The sequence below is a fragment of the Cupressus sempervirens genome, chromosome 2, assembly GCF_028749045.1.
Source record: "Cupressus sempervirens isolate cs-2001-9-10 chromosome 2, ASM2874904v1, whole genome shotgun sequence".
NCBI classification, from domain to species: Eukaryota; Viridiplantae; Streptophyta; class Pinopsida; order Cupressales; family Cupressaceae; genus Cupressus; species Cupressus sempervirens.
The window spans coordinates 319,253,389-319,273,703 of NC_143119.1; the positions used below are offsets into that span (position 1 = coordinate 319,253,389).

The following is a 20,315-nucleotide window of genomic DNA, read 5'->3' on the forward strand; positions in this document are numbered from 1 at the left end:
GTCATAATAAAAGAAAATTTTGGAGAAAAATAGAAGTAAGGATAATATCCTTAGTTTCATTCCAATTCTCATCCATGAGAACTCCCTCTATTAGTGAGAACTCCCTTTGACATCAATCTCTCCCTCTGAAATGATTCTCTAATTTCTCTGACAACAATTTCTTTGATATGACTCCGAAAACTTGTTTGATAAACTCCTCAAAATTTCTCACTTATATGAAAGCACAAACTCTCCCTCTTTGACATCTCATGCCAAAGACAACATTCAATGGACTTTTCCATGTACCTGGTGTACTGATTCATATGCAATCTGGTCTTACAATGATGCATCAACTTGACTATGAAGTAAAAGTTTTATTGGTTCTTGATTCAACCTCCCCCCCTTTAGGCACCTAGCCTATTGTACATTTCCAACAATTGGCATCAGATCATTGGTTCTCACATCTGAAGTTTAGCAGCTTGACAAAAGATTAGAGGCAATGGAATTGTATAGTCTGGAGAAAGCTATTGAGAATGAAAAATTGGATATGCAATTGGCCATGGATCAATTTAAGAAAATGAAGGAGCAACTTTCTAAACTTTGCAAAGGAGGAAAGAACTAGCATCACAAATAAATGACAATCCCTACATAGAAGAAAGAGTTGAAGACATTTGCCAAGACAGAAGTCCATATGAAGCTGATGCAACAATTAAAGGTCTACTTGAAAATAATCTAACTTTACATGAAGAAGTTAGAAAATTGAAAAGGTAGAAAGAAATTTAGTCAATTAGAATGTGTGAAAACATAGAACAAAAGGACATAGAAAAAGAAGAAAAAAGAGTGCTAACTAAAAGGATAAAAGAAAAGGACAATGAAATTCATCACCTATCTCTTCAGCTTGCAAATGTGCTAAATCAACTCAATTGTGCAAATCAAGAACTTATCAACTTAAAGATAAATAATAAAAGATTATAGAATGATCTTAGCATAGAAAGACAAAATTGGATTAGGCTGTACAGATGAATGTGAATCATCACAACAAGGAGCTCAAAAGACAAAAAACCTACTTGTAATCATTATGGAAAGATAGGGCATACATTAAACAAGTGTTGGAGCAATGATAAATCAAAATTCAGTGGTAAGTGTTACAGTTGTAACAAGCTAGGACATAGAGCAAGTGAATGCACAGAGAAAACCAAGTTTGAAGGAAAGCATTTCAATTACGACAAACAAAGGCACAAATCTTCAGAATACAAAACAAAAGAAATGGAACCCAGTAGAACAAATTGTGAAAGCTATGTTTGGTTAGGATTATAACACATGGTGCCGATGTTACTTGTGTGGTGAGTATGGACACATTGGAGCAAATTGCATAAAAACTCATGCGAGGAAGATAAATCCTCCAAAATGATGTTTTGTATGAAGAACAAATTGTGAAGGCTATGTTTGGTTGGGATTATAACACATGGTGCAGATGTTACATGTGTGGTGAGTATGGACACATTGGAGCAAATTGCATAAAAACTCACATGAGGAAGATAAATCCTCCAAAAAGATGTTTTGTATGTAAAGAACTTGGTCATCTAGCCAAGAACTGTATGAAACCGAGCTGCATTTGAAGATGAAAAGAAAGCAAAGGCTAACAATATCAGAAGTCAAATGAGGTAGCAATGGGTAAAGAAATCTCTAGAGAATGCAAGTCAAAATCATAAAAATGTTGACAACCAAGTTAGTGAATTGGGTGACTCAACCATCTCAAACTAGTTATGAATGGAGATCACTGGAACTATGACTCAAAGGAAACATCTTATATTAGTTCCAGTTAGCAAGAAAGAATATTCAAATCAAAATTTCAGATGCATTGGGACCACTGAGTTGGATGAAAGTTTGAATTAGTGTCTTAGACTTACCCAAACAAAGTCAGGTTACATGACCTAATCGAGCTTGGATACAAATAGTGCATACGAAGTTCTAACTAAGTATACATGGAGTATATCAAGTTCCAAGACCTAACCAAGCTTATTGAGTTGAAGATTGAAGGTATCTGCTAAGTAGAAGACTTAGCCGAGCATCTCATACTTGTCGAGTTAAACAGGCTGTCACCGAGTTGTTTGTTGTGCAATCCATTAATGGCAACTTAAAGACAAATTTTGGTTAAAAGGAAGAATCAGAGGTTTTTCATTTTTTCACTATGAAATTCAAAGCAAATAGAGAAGAGAAATCTTGAGTCCCCAAGTACTTTAGAGCAAATTTATCACGAATTATCCTTGCACCATCGAGCATTATGGTGTCTATTAAGCAACAAAGTTAAGAAGGGATCTAAGATGTTGGTAAGAGACGATGAGCGTGAAATCCCAATGTTCAAACTTTGTCTTGCAATTATAGAGGAATTGGACCCAGTTGGTGCGCACTCGCAGATTCCAGTGAAGGTACCGTTGATTCATGATATTAGATCCTTTTACCACTGTTCAATTCAGGGATTGGGAATTCTAGAGCTAAATCAAGCGTATGAGGCATTGTGTGGGGATGGAAACCTAAAACCCCAGCATAAACACCTGGAAGTGAAGGGTTTAACCAACATTCTGCATATGCCGAGGGATTTCCAAATTTAGTTGATTAGGTTCATATTAAGTCGTGTTCACAAACATGCAATTCTGGCTTGACCAACCCATCCAAATCACAAAGAAAATGATTCATAGGGTTACTTGGTTGCTCATGACTAGTAAAGTAAAGACAAAAAAAACCCTAGGTTAGGTTGAGTTGGTGAAGAAGACTCTTGCCAAGTGGTATGATAGAGGAATGAAGCTTAATGGTGTTACTAACATTGAGATCAAGTTCAAAATTCATGTAATTGACTGCAAGATATATAGTAATAGCTGACTTAATAGTGTCCCATGCTAAGCTATGGACTTAGCATACAAGGTGGTCAAGAACAATCTTTCTTTTGACCTTGCCCAGGTACAGTTGAACCAGTTGAGCAAGAACATGGAGAGCAACCGAGAATCCAAGAGAAATCCATGTAAGTTTGGTTCACTTCTGGCATGCTTATTCTTTTATGTTCAAATTTTTTTTCCTTCCAAGGGTAGCTTAGTATAGAAGAAGGATATACCTATTATATATTAAATTCTTAAATTTATAGCTGAAATGGAAGACAATTTTGAGGGCACCATGGATGCAGGTTTTGAGATCTTCAAAGTAAGGATGCAGAGTAGGTTCAAAATACCTAAGCAACTAGTGGATGATTATAAGTATGACATATGTTTCCTTGTAGATTGTGACAAGGTACATAATCAGGCAATTAGACCTAGAGTTGCATGTGTAAGACCTCTTGCATATGAGGTAAATAGATGATACTAAGGACATCATTGAGGCTCTTGTCAATGAGCCAATGGACCCTAAGGAAGCATATTTTGGAACATATGAAGAAGAAAAAATTAGGATTTCTCTTGAAATCCAGATTCCTCAGATTTTGAAGAGAGGAAGAAAGAAGGTAGGAAAGATTCAGAAGGAGAATAAGAAATTTGATTTTCCTCTTGTGCTCACAAAAGGTAAGGGTGATGACATTGAAGATGAAGAAGAGGTAGAGGAACATGAAGAAGAAGAAGAATTAGAAGAAGAACCTCCTAAGAAAAAGGGGAAAGCAATAATAAAGAAAGCTACAAGGTCCTCACTTGCCTTTTTCACCAGAAGACCTAGAAATTTGATTTTCCTCTTGTGCTCACAAAAGGTAAGGGTGATGACATTGAAGATGAGGAAGAGGTAGAGGAACATGAAGAAGAAGAAGAATTAGAAGAAGAACCTCCTAAGAAAAAGGGGAAAGCAATAATAAAGAAAGCTACAAGGTCCTCACTTGCCTTTTGAAGAGAGGAAGAAAGAAGGTAGGAAAGATTCAGAAGGAGAATAAGAAATTTGATTTCCTCTTGTGCTCACAAAAGGTAAGGGTGATGACATTGAAGATGAAGAAGAGGTAGAGGAAAATGAAGAAGAAGAAGAATTAGAAGAAGAACCTCCTAAGAAAAAGGGGAAAGCAATAATAAAGAAAGCTACAAGGTCCTCACTTGCCTTTTTCACCAGAAGACCCACCAAGTCAAGGAAGAAGCTCAAACGTCAAGATGAAGAAGAAGAGCAATAAATAACTTTAAAAAGGTCTTCCCCAACCTTTGAAGACAGACTAAAACTCAAAGATGGTGGAGGTATGACAAATTTAAAGTTTCTTAAGTATGAAATGAGAAACAAGGAAGAGCAAAAGTAGATAAACGAAGCCTTAGTGGAAAAGATGGCAAAGTGGAAATACTCTCTAAGTGGGCTAAATAGTGAAGTTCAAGAAATTCTACTTAAGGCAGTTGCACATTGTTGGGATAATAAAGTGATGATTACTAAGGATATCCGTGAAAAAAACTTGATGAAGGTAATGCCAAATCTTTTAGATAAGGAAGTGAAGGAAGCATTGACAAAGCATGAACAAAAGCTAACTCCCAAGTTCAATGCATTTCTGATTTTGTCAAATGATATTGAATCTATTGTGCAATCAAATACAAGGGCATGGAAGAATATTTATGGATTACATGTTACAAAGACCACTGAGGAAGTTGTGCAAGTAGATGATGCAGATGATGATGAAGAGGAAAAAGATGATCAAACCAGCAGTGAGGATCTACTTGAGATTAAAAATATTGAAGATTTTGATACTGAAAAGATTGTAGCAGAGGTAATGACCTCCCTCTCTAACTCTTTGAGCAAAGCAATAGTTACATCAAGTTTAGCGAAGGTTGCAACCGAGTCATAGACCATTGAGTTAAACATATTTCCACCGAGCTCTCAATTGGCTTTTTGATCTATCTTATCGAGTTTAGTGATGATTATTGATCTACCACTCCATCTACCGAGTATCAAGCTCCACTCATCACAGGATTAAGCCAGACCAATTCACAATAAGGCAATGTAAATTCTTCTACTAGGAAAAAGTACAAAGCTGTGTCACCTTTCAAGATGACTTATCAGAACAACTAAATTTGAGGATTTCTATCCAAAAAAACATTTTTTCTCAAACATATGATTTAGATAAATTAATTCTAGCTAAGTTATATATGGTGTCACATGTTTCCAATTGGAAATGTCTATTAATTACATGTGTTATACTAGCTTGTATCCAATTACTAAAGAAATAAAATTATTTTAGGAAATTAAAAAATTTAAATCATATAAAATAAATTTAAAAATTATACGATATTCTAGAGGAGAGAGTCCTCTTTTAAAATGTATAATTTGTCTTCTTGTTAGAATAGGTTTGTTTTGAAAAATGTGGAGGGATATGAAAACTATTGATTTCAGGTGAGTTGATGCAGAAGCATCCAGAGGTATAAGGGCAATGTTGTGTCACCCAAAAAAATGTACTTAGACTTAGCTTCTGTTTCATGTAATTTCATTTTTGGATACCCATTTGGGTCAAATAAAGGTTCCAACTCTCACAGTTCCACTATTAGTGTTCTAGGTTAGAGTATTTGAGCATCGTAGGATATGTGAAAATGCCTAAAAAATAGGAGTATGTAATTGAGCCATCATTTTGGTGAACTAGGAGGTTTAAATTTGCTAGATGATTGTAATTGTAATTTAGAGCATTCTAGAAAAAGAATCAAGTCAAAAGTCACCACAGTTTGAAAGTTATTGCAATTTTTTGATTTCTGGAGACTTCCTAAGAATGCTTCAAAATCAGATTCAGGGCATTAAATGACCTTGTACAGGGCCAAAATGGGGGATGAGCAAAGCTGGTCTATAGGGCTATAGAGCACTTCGAGAGCTTTTTGAAAATGTAAACGGTTCAAAAGTTATGCCTCTCGAAAGTTCGATTACCGTTTTTGGATTCTTCTAATTTTGTGCCAACTTCTAATGCGGCTTTTGGAACCTTCTATTTGGTCGGTGGATGCCAACTAGCACTTTTTAGAATGTATTCCTAATCCTTAACCCTTTGGGGTCTATTTAAGGACATTTCTGGCATTGTAAAAGGCAGTTCAGAATGGAGTTTGAGAGAAGGAACTGGGAGAAGAAATTATCTCCTAATTTCTACTATTGTAAGCCCATAGGGCATGTTTTGAAGTCTGTTTTCTCTGTTTTGCATGTAATAGCATATTTTCATTGTCAATAAAATTTTCCCTTTCCATTGTGTCTATTCTGTGCTAGGTCGTGTCCCCATCATGAGTTGAAATTTGAATCACTATAAAAGAGAAAATACAAGTCTAAAGTCAATTTTTATTTTTAATTGTTCTAGCTATATGTGTTATTTATAACATAGTCTGAGTTCAAATAAAAATAAGTTTATTTCCTTATAGTTTTGTGGTGGGAACTAAACCCCTAATTTTTAGGGTTTTTCAACAACTAAAAAATTGTTTATAAAAATTAAGAAAATATATCATTTCTTATTCCAAGTAATTATTAAAAATTATAATCTTAAACTTAAACGATTTATACACATTTCATTAGTTTACTTCATTTTCAAATTCTAAATAATACTACTAGTTTATTGTCATTGAAGTTGAACAATTATACTTTTGTTAGCTTTTCCTTTAGCAAAGGGTGACATAGGTAGTTGAAGTCGAGCCTCAACTGAGCACTAAGGATTTGAGTTAAAAAATCATTCCTTCACCTAAGAAAAAAGAAAAAAAGATAGAATTTTGCAATGATGAAGTTGATCTAGAGGAAGACAGTAATTGCAGATATGGATCTCTCCAATCTCACTTGTGATCAGATGGACACTCTAGGAGAACTTTGGAAGATATCAAAGGTATATTTGTTGATGCACTTGTATAGAAATTGATGAAAAGAAAGCTATTTTGGACCAACTTGTTGACATAGTGCAAAAGTTTGATGAAGATTTGAATGGACAACAAAAACTATTATAGAGGGCAGAAGGAAAATTTGATAACAAAGTTTTGGAGAAGGTGGCATAGAAGAGTGCCATTGTTTAAGTGGAATTGTCGACTATTTTTGTTACTTTTGAGAGTACTGCTAATAATGTTGTTTCCTTGTTTGTAAAGTTAAGTTATACTTCAAATTTCACCAAGGAAATCAAGGACAAGTTGTCAAAGATAGAAATTGGTCTGAAGGTAAGAGCAAACCAATTGTCAGTTGACCTTAGCACTAGCTCAACGCATTTTGTTAAGATTAGGTATTTGACATAATTGTAGGCAAATTTATTGAGAGAAGAAGCAATAATTAGGGCTACATTGGCAGAAATTCAGATTTTGATAATTCCAAGCATGGATGTAATGCAAAAACACATTGTTTATGCAACAATGTTAATCCATGACAAAATTTTTTCTATTGCTGATCATATGATAGAGTTATCATCTGAAGTTTAGATAGCTTTGCATGCTTGATAAGTCTTGTAAGATAATTGGGATAAAACTATGTCTATAATTTTGACAGTACATAGTGATTTTGTTTTACATTTTGGTCTTACCTTGTAAATATGCAGTTTTGGCATTTGTGTCAAAAACAAGGGGGAATATATCTAGAGGGAAAATATAGTTATGCAACATGTGTGAAATCATAGGAGGAAAAAAGAATTTATGTACAACAAAGCTACAAAAACAATTTTGAAAAATAAAAAATAGAGCCAGTGTCAGCTGAGTATCAACACAACAGTCAAAATCGAGCTACATATCCAAGTACATTGATAGGGGGAGTTCTGACCTATCATTTTTGAGAATTAATAATTTTGGTATGATAAGTGTTATTGTCATTAAAAGCAAAGTGGGAGATTGTTGACATTATGGTCACACCATTTGTCAATTAGTGCCAAAGTCATTTGGTTGGTTACATTGTTGTCGAGCTTCGCAGTGTAAATCGAGTTGTTGTAGTGTAAATCGAGCTTCATAGTGTAAACCAAGTTGTTGCAGTGTCAATTGAGCTTCACAGTATAAACCAAGCTGTTACACTATCAATCGAGCTTAATAGAGTAAACCGAGTTGGTGCAGTGTCAATCAAGCTTCACTAAGTAAGCCAAGTTCTATAGTGTTTGTCGAGTCATCAACGTTAATTGAGTTGTTGAGTGTCAGTGTATCACTCGAGTGGTTTTTAAAACCCGAGTATCAACAATGTGCCGACTTGCTGAAGATTCTTGAAAATGGTAATGTAGTTGACTCTAGAAGGTAATTATTTGGATTGGTATAAATGTAAGATATCTTGTCATATCCAAATGAGTATGCAACAAACCAGAAGCATAAGTATAAATGCGAATTAGAAGACTATAGGCTACAAGTAGTATAAGGAAAAATAGAGTCTCATCCATCACATTGAGGTGATTGTTCTGCATCAAAGGAATCTCATTTAGCAAAATGTGTTGCAGACTAGAGATCAGCTATTGGTTCATCTTAAGAGGTGCATCAATCAAATCTTCTAACAAGTTGGACTTAACAATCTTATGCAGAATCTCCTAACTGTGTACATACTTCATTGTATTGTATAAATCCTTTTACAAGGTGGACCTAACAACCCTTATTTCTTTTAACAAGGTAGATCACCAGAAGTGATCAAATGTGACCCTTAACAAGCCAACTCTATACTACAGTAATAAAGCTTATGGGTATCATCCCCACCCTAGTTTTACTTTCTATTTGGAAGGTTTTGAGTTACCGAATATTGTGTCAACTGTTATGAATGTTTTATTGCTTTTAGTCTTTCATGCATGCAATTAGGTTAGATTAGCTCATAAAGGATTAATTGGTGAGTTGAAGTAAAAGTTTTATTGTTTCTAATTCACCCCCTTCTTAGTCACCTAGCATAATGCACATTTCCAATAGATTGATCTTCAAATGCTCGGTTGATGCATCACTAATCTTTGTTTAGTGAGTTTCAGATAGGGGGATGACCCTTAGCTTACCTCTTAAATAAAAAAATGCATCCTTAGGTAATGGCTTGGTAAATATGTCTGCAATTTGTTCTTTTGTATTCACATATTCTAATCTTACCTTTATCTTGCACCAATTCTCTCAGAAAAAAGATATTTTATTGCAATGTGCTTTGTCTTAGTATGTATCACTATATTTTTGGATATGTTAATTGCATTAGTGTTATCACAGCAGATAACTGCTGGATCCTTGATTCCTTCATTCATACCTGTCAACAGTTGTTCGAACCAAACACTGTTGGAACAATTGACTGCTATTTCAACATCTTTTGTTTCTATTGTAGATTAAGAGATGCAATTTTGATTCTTGCTTGTCCAAGACACTAGCCTCTTTTTAGGAAAGAATGCTTCACCACTAGTGCTCTTCCTATCATCAATACTTCTAGCCCAATCAGCATCAATGAAAGCTTTCAATTCAACATTGCCTCCTTTCTTATACCACAAACCATAATCTTCAGTACCTTTTAGATACCTCATAATTCTTTTTATAGCCATTATATGATTTTCTTTTGCACTAGGAGAAAATCTCACCACCGTACCAACTACTAGTGCAATATTAGGTCTTGTGTGTACTAGATATAGAAGTTTTCCAATCATTGATCTATATGTAGTCTGAGATAGTTTGATCTACCTTTTTGGAATGATAATTTTTGAAAAGCTTATGTCCAGTAGACATAAGTGTTCCTATTGGTTTATAATCTTCCATTCCAAATTTCTTCAATATCTCCTTGATGTACTTTGATTGAGTAATGTAGATGCCATACTTCTTCTGTTGAATTTTCAAGCAAACAAAGAATTTGATCTCTCCAAACATTGATATTTCAAATTCCTTACTTATTTTGTTAGAAAGGGATTTGCATATGCCATCATATCCAGTGAATAATATATCATCTAAAATTTTTTTGGCTAGCAATATCTTCTTTCCTGGTCCTTCCTTGATGTATAGATTGTTGTTGTCATTTTTCATTTGAAAACCAATTCTTACCAGATAACTATGCAATCTTTCATACCAGGTTCTAGGGGTTTTTTTGAGACCATATAAAGTTTTGTGTAATCTGCAAACCATATCCCTTTTGTTAGGATCTATGGAACCTTAAGGTTGATCAATGTAGACTTCTTCTAGGATTCCATTCAAGAAAGTTGATTTTACATCCATCTGATATACTTATTTGCAGAAACATAAAGGAAATAACATGAACACAAGAGGCACCAAGATTTAACATGGAAAAATAATTTGGGAATACCACCAATTACAACTAGCTACTATTTTTCACTCTTCTGAAGTGAGCCCTATTAGGAGCCAACTCTGTTAAAAGTTTCAAAACACACAGTTAGTTGTGACCCTATTAGATGATTTAATTCACCCTATTAGGAGTGACCTTGTTAAAGGTCTTTAGACACTTCAATCTAGAAATGCCATCTTGTTAGAGGATTTACAAAGTAGCTATTAGGTTATCTCAGTTAGGACAATTGATTCACTGCTACAATTATTAAAGAGTAATGATGACTTGACTTGATTGTTGATACAACTGACTTTGTTGATTCAGATCTCAGTTCTGACTTGATTACTTGATCCTTCTTGATCAAATTTTTCTTTGCAAATTAGTCAACTTGTATACTTTGGTGTCCTTCTAATTCGCTTCCTCTATTCATCTTCTTCTCTTCCACATATTCATTCTTCAATACTCAACTCAACCTTTCATTTATATGATTTACCTTGTCAAGTTAGTTTGAATACTCTTCTAATCAAACAATTTTTATCCTATGTCGACTGGTATTAACCAATAAGTCTATCAGACTCAGTATGCTAATAATTGGTTAATACAAAATTGAGTACTCGATAAACATAGAGAAACTCTTCATTAACTGACCCAACTCGGTCAATATTGACTTTGTGCTGATTTCTCTTTGGTACATGAGTGATCTCGGTTATTATTGGATGCATGCTAACTTTCCTCTGGTAATCGAGTGAATTTGGTTAATACTAGTTCCATGCTAACTTTCCTCTGGTAACCGAGTGAACTCGGTTAATACTGGTTCCACGCTAAATTTCCTTTGGGAATCAAGAGAACTCGATTAAAACTGATTTTGAACTTGGTTATGATTGAAACACTTGGTCATAATTGGAAAGCTCGACATACACAAGAAATTGCCTTCGACACCCAAGTGAGCTCAACTAACATGGACTGCTCAGTAAAGGCTTGACATTTTGTGTAACATCAAAGAGAACGTACAATTGCATTATTATTTTCAACGATCTCCCTCTTTGACATTGATGGCAACACAACATGCCATAATACAAAGAACGTTTAGAGAGAAATAGATGTAAGGATAATATCCTTACTTTCATTCTAATTCTCATCCATGAGAACTCCCTCTGACATCAATCTCTCCCTCTAGAATGATTCTCTGATTTCTTTGACTGATCTTCAAATGCTCATTCGATGCATCACTAATCTTTGTTTAGTGAGTTTTAAATAGAGGAGTGACCCTTGGCTTACCTCTTAGATACAAAAATGAATCCTTAGGTAATGGCTTAGTGAATATGTCTGCAATTTGTTCTTTTGTATTCAATATTCCAATATCAGAAAATGATATTTTATCCCAATGTGTTGCCTTGGTATGCGTCACTAGATTCTTGGATATGTTAATTGCAAGTTGGTGTTATCATAGAATATACCTATTGGATCCTTGATTTCTTCTTTCATACCTATCAACAATTGTTTAAACTAAACAATGTTGGAACAATTCACTACTGTTGCAACATATTCTGCTTCTGCTGTAGAGTGAGAGATGTAATTCAATTTTTTTCTTGTCCAAGACATTAGCCTCTTTCAAAGAAAGGATGGCCAAGTGGACATTGGAAACTCTAAATTTGTTATCACCCTTGAACTAGTAGCAAAAGATATTGAGTTGGATTGTTCTAAAGAAAAAGTGCAATAAAAGAGCAAAGGCTATTGCAAAAAATTCAAGATGTGTTTCTTCAAAAAGAGTGAAAAGATGGTGGTCATCCCTTGTGTAATGGGTAAGCCAAATTCTCCTTCCTGCCTCCTTATGGTTTGGTTTTCTTTAATGTCATGAATTCTTTTACGCTCGAAGGAAGATATACTACCCTTAATGGGTACCATTTTCTTTTGTTGAATCACATTAGGAATGGGAAGAAAAATTAATGTGTCCATTTTCTTAGTTTCCTCCCTGCATAACTCTATTGAAAAGATTGAAAACCCTCCTCTATATTAAGGACTGATATACCTTCTCTAATATCATGTTTATAGCCACTCTCCTTCCACTACTAGTTGCCTTACCTATCCTTAATCTCTTGTAGCCCATCCAAGTTCTGTTCATATAAAGCTTGTTAACAGTGAGCTATTGTAAGACAAAATCCTTTGCTGCACAAAATCATTTGTTAACCCTACCAAACCTAGCAAAAGTTGACCCCTTCTTGAGATTTTCCTTGAGGAATGCTCTTGGACATCACTCCTCAGAAGAGAAAAGCCCCTGCTAAAAAAATTGCTTTTACCCTTAAAGAGAGAAAGATGGGCAATATTGGTAAAAGCTATATAGATATTGATTAGGAGGACTTTTTTATTTTATATTTTTATATTTTTATGGAGGGTTCATACTTCCAAGGCATGAAGCTTGCAAGCTACCAACCATTAAAGGGCACCATGAAGACGATTTAGGAACCTGATACAAGTCCACTGGTAAAGTTGAATGGCTCACAAAGATCCCACCAAGGATGAAGTCTTGCTAAGTGCAAGGCTTCGACATCATAAGAGATGAGGCAGGGATTGTGCCTCAGGGGATTTTGACTGCTTGGATTAGGAGGACTTCGAAGATACAGGGTCTAAAGAAATTAAACAAGGCCTGCATACCGAAGATTAAATAAAAGGAAGGAAGTTTCTGGGAAAGAAGGTTATCTAGAATCATAAACAAGAAAGAGAGAAGAAATTGAGGATGTAGTTCTGAAAACCAACAAAGAGTATGAACCTATGGTTTGTGAAGACAACTCTAAGGACAAGGGCTACACTCAAGAGGGAGAAGAAATAAAGGATACTAATGAGAATATCTCAGTGGATATTAATGTGACCTTGGGAAAATCCTGGTTAAGCGCAAAACAGGTTGCTCGTCCCTAGCATGTGTTGAAGGTAAAAGTACTAATAACAAGCCAATGCACTAGGAAGCTAGAATCAAAAACAAGAAAGAGAGAAGAAATTGAGGAAGTAGTTCTGAAAACCAACAAAGAGTATGAACCTATGGATTGTGAAGACAACTTTGAGGACAAGGTCTACACTCAAGAGGAAGAAGAAATGAAGGATACTAATGAGAATATCTCAATGGACATTAATGTGACCTTGGGAAAATCCTAGTTAAGCACAAAATAGGTTGCTCGTCCCTAGAACGTGTTGAAGGTAAAACTACTAATAATAGGCCAATGCAATAGGAAGAAGGCCAAATCAATGAAGGAAAAGTTTTAGGGTATATTGTGGCCCTCCAAAACAAAATCATGGTGCTCAAAATTGTTATCCCATTGTTTTTGTTAGAGGACTTGAATAAAGTGGTGTCCTCTCTTTGTAACCTATATGATGTTCTGATGTAGAATATCATGGTAAGAGTAGTCAAAGGTAAGAGTAGGCTTTGCAAGTTCCTAAAAAAAATGAGGAACTCAATGAATTAGATGAGGAGAGCAAGAAAAAAGAACACAGAGCCTTTTCAAGAAGTGGAGGTATAAACAAGGATAAATAAGTTACTTTTTAGTTTTGTTTTTAATTTGCTCTGGTTGGTTCAATGACTTTCCAAAGACTTTATGTTCTATTATTGTAGTTATGATAGTGACAATACTTTAATATGTTTAATATTAATAGTAGGAAGAAGTTGATGTTAATTAATCCTATATTACTTGTATTGTTATGTAGTTTTTTATTATTTTGCTATTGGTTGGCTAGTGGGCTTCAGATTGTAATGGCTTGTTGCTATGAGATTTGCCTTCCTTGTAATGTGGATGTTGTAATGTGACGTCCTGTGTGGGTTCAAGAACCTCTCTTTGCCAACTTGATAAAAAATATTTCTCTCACAATCTAATTGCTATTTTTTCAGATACCATATATTTTTCATATACCGTCTAGATATTATATTAAATCCTATAATAGCAAGAATATAAAAACACCAATAGAATGTTATATGATATTCAACAAACATTTACGATGAAGAAATTTGTAGGAACTCTTTTTTTACTCAATGCCAAATGCCAGACATCTCTTTGAGTCTCTTTCTCACATGCAATTGACATATTTTGCTTTACTAGATAACGCCTTGTTCTACATCGCTTCAGTTTGTCAAAGGGCACTTGGTCTACTAGTGAAGTTGAAAGGCTCACAAAGAGCCCACTAGGGATCAAGTCTTGCTAAGTGCAAGGCCCTTGACATCTAAAAGGGATGAGGCTGGGATTGTGCCCTAGACGAATTTGGCGGAATGGATATCTCTCAGTCCTTGAATCTTAACCAAAGAGGCTAGACGAAAAAAGTTGAACCTCCATAGGAAGAACTTGTCTAATGTTGCATTGTCTCACATGGCATCTCAAATCTTGTGTAGCATCAATAACTTGAGGAGCACAATCACCAACAAGGAATCACTCTGCTAGCAATGTTGAGTAACAAAAGCGAAAAATAAAAGCTAACATGTATAGCAAATGAAACTAAATAGAAATATTATATTCATGCAGTTCTTCATTATATCCAATGTTATCATGCTAATTTTATGAAATAAACTCATCCTTGTATTAGTAGTTTGGGCAATTTGGTGGGAACGAAACAAGGAATTCTTCTGTAAGATCTCTTCACCAATTAAATCTGTTCTTATTGGTATTGAAAAGTCCATCTCGAAAGTGGTGAATGCTAGTTGTCATAGAGTCAAATGCAATCTAGTTTTATCCAGTTGGGATAGCACTATCATTAGGGATTGGAAGGGCATCCATGTTCCTTTTGGATGGCTTCATCATGAACAGCTAGCCTTCCCAACACTTAGGGATTCAGTTCGATGGTTCCCTCCCACATGTGGTTTAGTTAAAATTAATTTTGATGGGTCTTCCTGTGGCAATCTGGGAAAATCTAGGATAGGTTAGAGATCATCATGGAGAGGTTCTTGGCATCATAGTGTCCCTTATTCCGTTAGGTACCAACATGGGTGAGGCGTATGCCTCGTTTGAAGGATTAATTTTTGATTAAAAGGGGGTTATTAATCAATCCAAATTGAAGGCAATTACATGGTGATCATAAACTCATGCATTAAATGGGAATCTCGTAATTGGAAACTCTCATATATCCTTCAACAAACTTGGTTGCATTTCGACTCATTAAAGGTTATTCATATTTCCCATACCTTGAGAGAAGGGAATATGTTGGCAGATTTTTTGGCTAACATAGGATGTGACAGGATGGATTTTGAGGATCTAAATCCGGGGGCATTTATAAAGTCTAATAGGGAATTCAACTGACTGTTGTTGAAGGAGAAAAAGAACAATGCTTTATATTCAGGGAATGCATGGTCTTCTTGTTGAGAATCAAATCTAATTATCAATTTTATACATGTATATGACAAGAATTCTGAGTTTTCCTTCTAATTCTTTCCTTTTGAATCTTTGATTCAGTTTCTATTATAAATATATTTATGGTGGCTAGTCCACTTTAGCTTTAAAAAAAAAAATTTATTAAAAGATTAAATTAGTAAATGTGAATCTTCTTTACTAACACAATTGTGCTGTCTGCAGCCTCCGCTGGAGTTAAGAAATCTAAGTATAAAGCGAGCAAATGAATTACAAAGGATTCCAAATTCAATAGGACGTTTGAAGGAATTGAAAAGGATAGTTCTTCGTAAATGTCAAGCGTTGAAGAATCTCCCAGAGGAGTTTTCTGGTCTCCGATCACTGGAGTGGCTGGATTTATCGCGTTCTTCACTGTTGTCGTCACTGCCTAGTCGTTTTGGGGACCTGACAAGCCTTCGGCATATAGATTTGAGTTCGTGTACACAGCTGCAGGGTTTGCCAGATTCTTTTAAGCAGCTCAGACACCTTCAACATGTCAATGTAGAAAGGTGTGAAGAACTCAGCTTCAGATCCGACATGCTGGAAAGCATAAGTAACCTTAAGTACTTTAACTTGGAGGGATACGGGAAGGTGGAACTATTGCCAGATCAAATCACTAATCAAGTGTTTCTGAGAGAGCTCCATATCAGGGGTACAGGAATAAGGGAGGTTCCGAGTGACATTGGCGAACTCAGAAAACTGGAAGTGCTGGAGATAGGTAGTCCGTTGTTGGCCAGCTTGCCGAACTCTCTTGGGTGCCCGGAGTTAAATGAGATCGCGAATTTTGCAGAGGCACATTCCATAAAAGAGGTCAGGACAGAGGATTGTAACAAAGGTGTGATAATCAAAGGGTGCTTGGAGGTATGGATAGAATCCACAGGTGTGTCAACAATATCAGTAAGTAGAGATATCCAAACCCTCCCAACATCACTCCGGACACTAGAGGTACACGACTCTAAAATGCTGAAGAAGTAATGGGTCTTCGCGGTCTAACAAACCTTCAGTCTATTGAAATACGGAATTGTCCAGAGTTACGTGAGGTCGCAAGTTTTGCTAATTTGCATTCCCTCCGGAGAGTCTTGATAACAGATTGCGACAAAGTTGTGAAAATTGAAGGGCTAGAGAATTGTAGGTCGTTGGAGACGTTGGAGGTAGAATCGTGTTGGACGTCTCAAGTTATACAGAGTTTAGAAGGAATGGAGAAATTGAAGAGATTGGTAATGGTAGTAGAGAACAGATCAGCTCTTCGACCCTGCATTCAGACTATAAATATAGAGGTACTTCAAAATTGTTCGATTGTACTATAAAATAATTGTGATGTAGTTGAATCTGATTGAGTGGAGTAATTTCGTTGCAGGCATCGCCAGGCGAGATTTGGATACGTGGGAGGGCAGTGAGTGGTGCGGAGTCGGTCATGGATCTTCTCTCTCTTTCTCTTTCTGTTTCCTTTCCCACCCTGACGGTGTTGAGCTCATTGCAGAACGAAAGCGGAGATTGTTGGAGGATAAAATGTGGGAAGATAAAAAACGCTTTCCAGAAGGTCGCGGTCCTATGTTGTTTCCTTGTAAATTCACTCGCGGACAATGAAATCTATCTTACGGTTGGGTGGTTTCATCGGCAGGCAATGCGATTGAGAGAGGGGCAATGGGTGATTGTGAGTGTGGTGAGAGTTTTGGGACATTCAAGGGATAAGTCAATAGTGTATTTTATGTATATCATTATTGTATGAAATTGCATAGATCAGTAAAAGGTAAAACATATGAAACAATAATGGCTAGGGTGGTCCTAAAGTGCTTAACAACAAAAGTTATTTGTGAAGCTGAATAGTATTTAACAATATAATAGTAAATTGCCATTACAAGCATGCATAAAATTTTATAGAAGCATTGTATGAAGTAAAAGTAAGTGTGCCAAATTTGATAATACAATTTTTTTTATTGGTAAAAATTTTAGAATATCTCATAAAATTTGAGTAGTGCAAATATTTGTAAATGAGAAATAGATAAAATTGTTAATAATAATAATAAGAAAAAGTATATAATAATAAGAATATGATAATAAAATAACTATTTAAAAGTTGAATTTTGTTTCTATCTATTTCTTATCTTATATTTTGACATTGAATTACTTTTAAATATATGATATTTAAAAAAATTGTAATTTTGTAAAATATTAATATTTAGATTTTTTTAAGAAATAAAATATTACTACATATCTATTATTTGCATATTCACTCTGTATTTATTTATTTTATAATCTTATTAGAAAGTCAAAACATATTTTAGATCTAATCACTTAAATGTATAAGGTAGAAATGACATATTATCAAATATAAATTAACACAATATATATAGACTTAAATATTTTAATTTAAATATACATTATCATTTAATTATGCATATTTTAGTCAACATTTTTAAAAAGTAGTAAAGAAACAATTCAAAAAATATTAATAAAAGGAACAATGTTTAAAACCAATCAATTTAGTAAATAAAAAATATTTTATTAATTAGAATCTAAGATTTATTTTTACTTCCCTAACGTATATCTTATATTTCAGGTTGAGTCGACAGAAAAGGAATACCATCTGGTGTCTCAGCAATGTGTCTTCCTTAATGGCCACACCCAGGACCCTCCAAGCTCTTTATATTCCTAGCAAATTTGGTAAAATTTGCCTTGGAAAATTTTCCCTCTCCCACCACGTGTCCCAGCTCATACGCTTTCCAACAGAGTTCTTCGCATGCTGATTTTTGTTCCCTTACATTTTTGCACATTATTATATATTGCGCTTATCATTACAAGGTTGGCATACTTCAGATTTCAAAACATTCATGTTTGAGACCCTCGCCACTTATGGATGTCATGGAAATTTAAAAACAAACAAATATATAAAAAGGATAACATGATCTAGGAAAGAGAGTAATGCTTTTTGATATGTAGGATAACATGATTTTTTTCCGGAACAAAGATGCAAGACTACCAATAGACTGTGAGACAATTCATTCTCCTCTTCTAGTGACAAGAAAATATTGGGGAACGGTCAATTCAGAAATTATGAAGACGTGTTAAAAGCTTTTATCATTATCAAAGGATATTGTAAAGTGTTCTCATAGTTCTCACAACAAAGAATAGTTGGCATCCAACATGACGGATAATACAATCATTATTACAATGCTAAAATAGACTCACGCTGAAAATTATGGACCCTGCATTTGGAGAACTTGAGTTGTCATAACATGTTTGAGAAATTGGCGATCTAGGCGTGAGACAAAACCAAAACATAACAAAATGAAAAAGAGATTTAACATCCGTGGGGTATTTTAGAGTCTGCACATTCAACGACCCCGCATTGGCCAGCACCATGAGAGCTGTCTTCTTCTCCCTCATCCACCCATCATTGTCCTCTTCATGAAAGCAATAAGCCCTTAGCAACTCAAAGGAACTAAACTAAAAGATAACTAGTTTGTATTGAATCAACCCCTGACTATTTACGCAACGTCAATTCTCGATGCAAGACATCATATCTAAAAGACACATGGTACAAAGGTCTAAGATGTATGTATTTCACTGCACACTTTCACAAATACCTTGTAATTGAGGATTTTGTCGGTGATTTGTTTCCATGCTGTAAGACAGATGTAGAGAATCTCGGTGAGATCACTAATGGAGTACGAGAGCATGTCGACCATGTAGATGAAGGTGTTGGATGGATTGAAGGAGCGCAGATCAATCATTATATCTCTACCCATCTTAAGATCACAACCGACTCCGTTCCAGTTGTCATTATAATTTTCTCGTAAGACAGCTGACTGTGCATGAGACAGTAAATGCATTTATTCTGGAGCGTTCACTCCATAGGAGAAGCCTATCAGCTTAAAAATTAAGAACAAAGAGATAAATATTTTACCATTTTTAAAAATTTAAATTATTAATTTTTAGTTATTTTAATTAATTAAACTAGTATTAGTTTAATTTATAATCATTTAAAAATAAGAATCATTAAGGTTAATTTTTTAGTTAGACTATTTTTATGGCTTTAAAATATTAGGTCACAATTCATTTGATTAGATTGAATATCTTATAGTAATTAGTTAAAAAGAAATTGTGTTGGTAAAAGTCAAATCGTCTATGATCATTGAAAACTATTGTGAGTAATATTTAAGTTTTATTTCATTGTGTTAAAATTCTCAACTTTAATTTTTATTATTATCTATATTAAAGGTGAACAATAGAAACATTCAATGCCTTGATGCATCTCAACATATTTTAAACATAGTGGATATGTTAGCTATATTAGCTAATAGCAAACCATCATGTGTAACATATTGCATATAATAATTTGATTAGGGTTAGCATTAATATTAGAGTTGATTTACATTTATTATTGTGATCAGGGCTAGGTTTTAGTGTTAAAGTTGGGTTTATGGTTATGTTTACAAGTGGAATTATGGTTAGTGTTAAGATTATGGTTAGGATTATAATTATATGCTGAGATAATGGGTGTTGCACACATTGCATTATATTGTTATATTGTATTATTTTATTTTATTATGTAATGTTGCACCTAGATGGATGTGCAATATGTAAAGATTCCCATGGGATATAATTGATGAGTTCTATTGTAACATTTTGATAATATTTGATGTAATTATTTAATATTAGGGAAAAAATTTATATTTCTAATATTAAATGTGGGATCAATGGGTTAGGTAGCATATGGTTTTAGCACATGGTTTATGTAATACCACTTGGTGGTTTTGTGAGATTTGCTACTATATAAGAAGCCACAAAGGTAGTTGTTGTGTGAGAAGACAGAAGGCAAAAAAAGAAAGAGTTGAGAGGGACAAGGTT

At 34.6% G+C, this 20,315-nt stretch overlaps 1 pseudogene; it reads left to right on the plus strand.

Moving 5' to 3' along the window:
- LOC149572390 (TMV resistance protein N-like) overlaps positions 1 to 18,120 on the plus strand; it is a 46,122-nt pseudogene extending 28,002 nt beyond the window's left edge.
- The last annotated feature ends 2,195 nt before the right edge of the window (positions 18,121 to 20,315 follow it).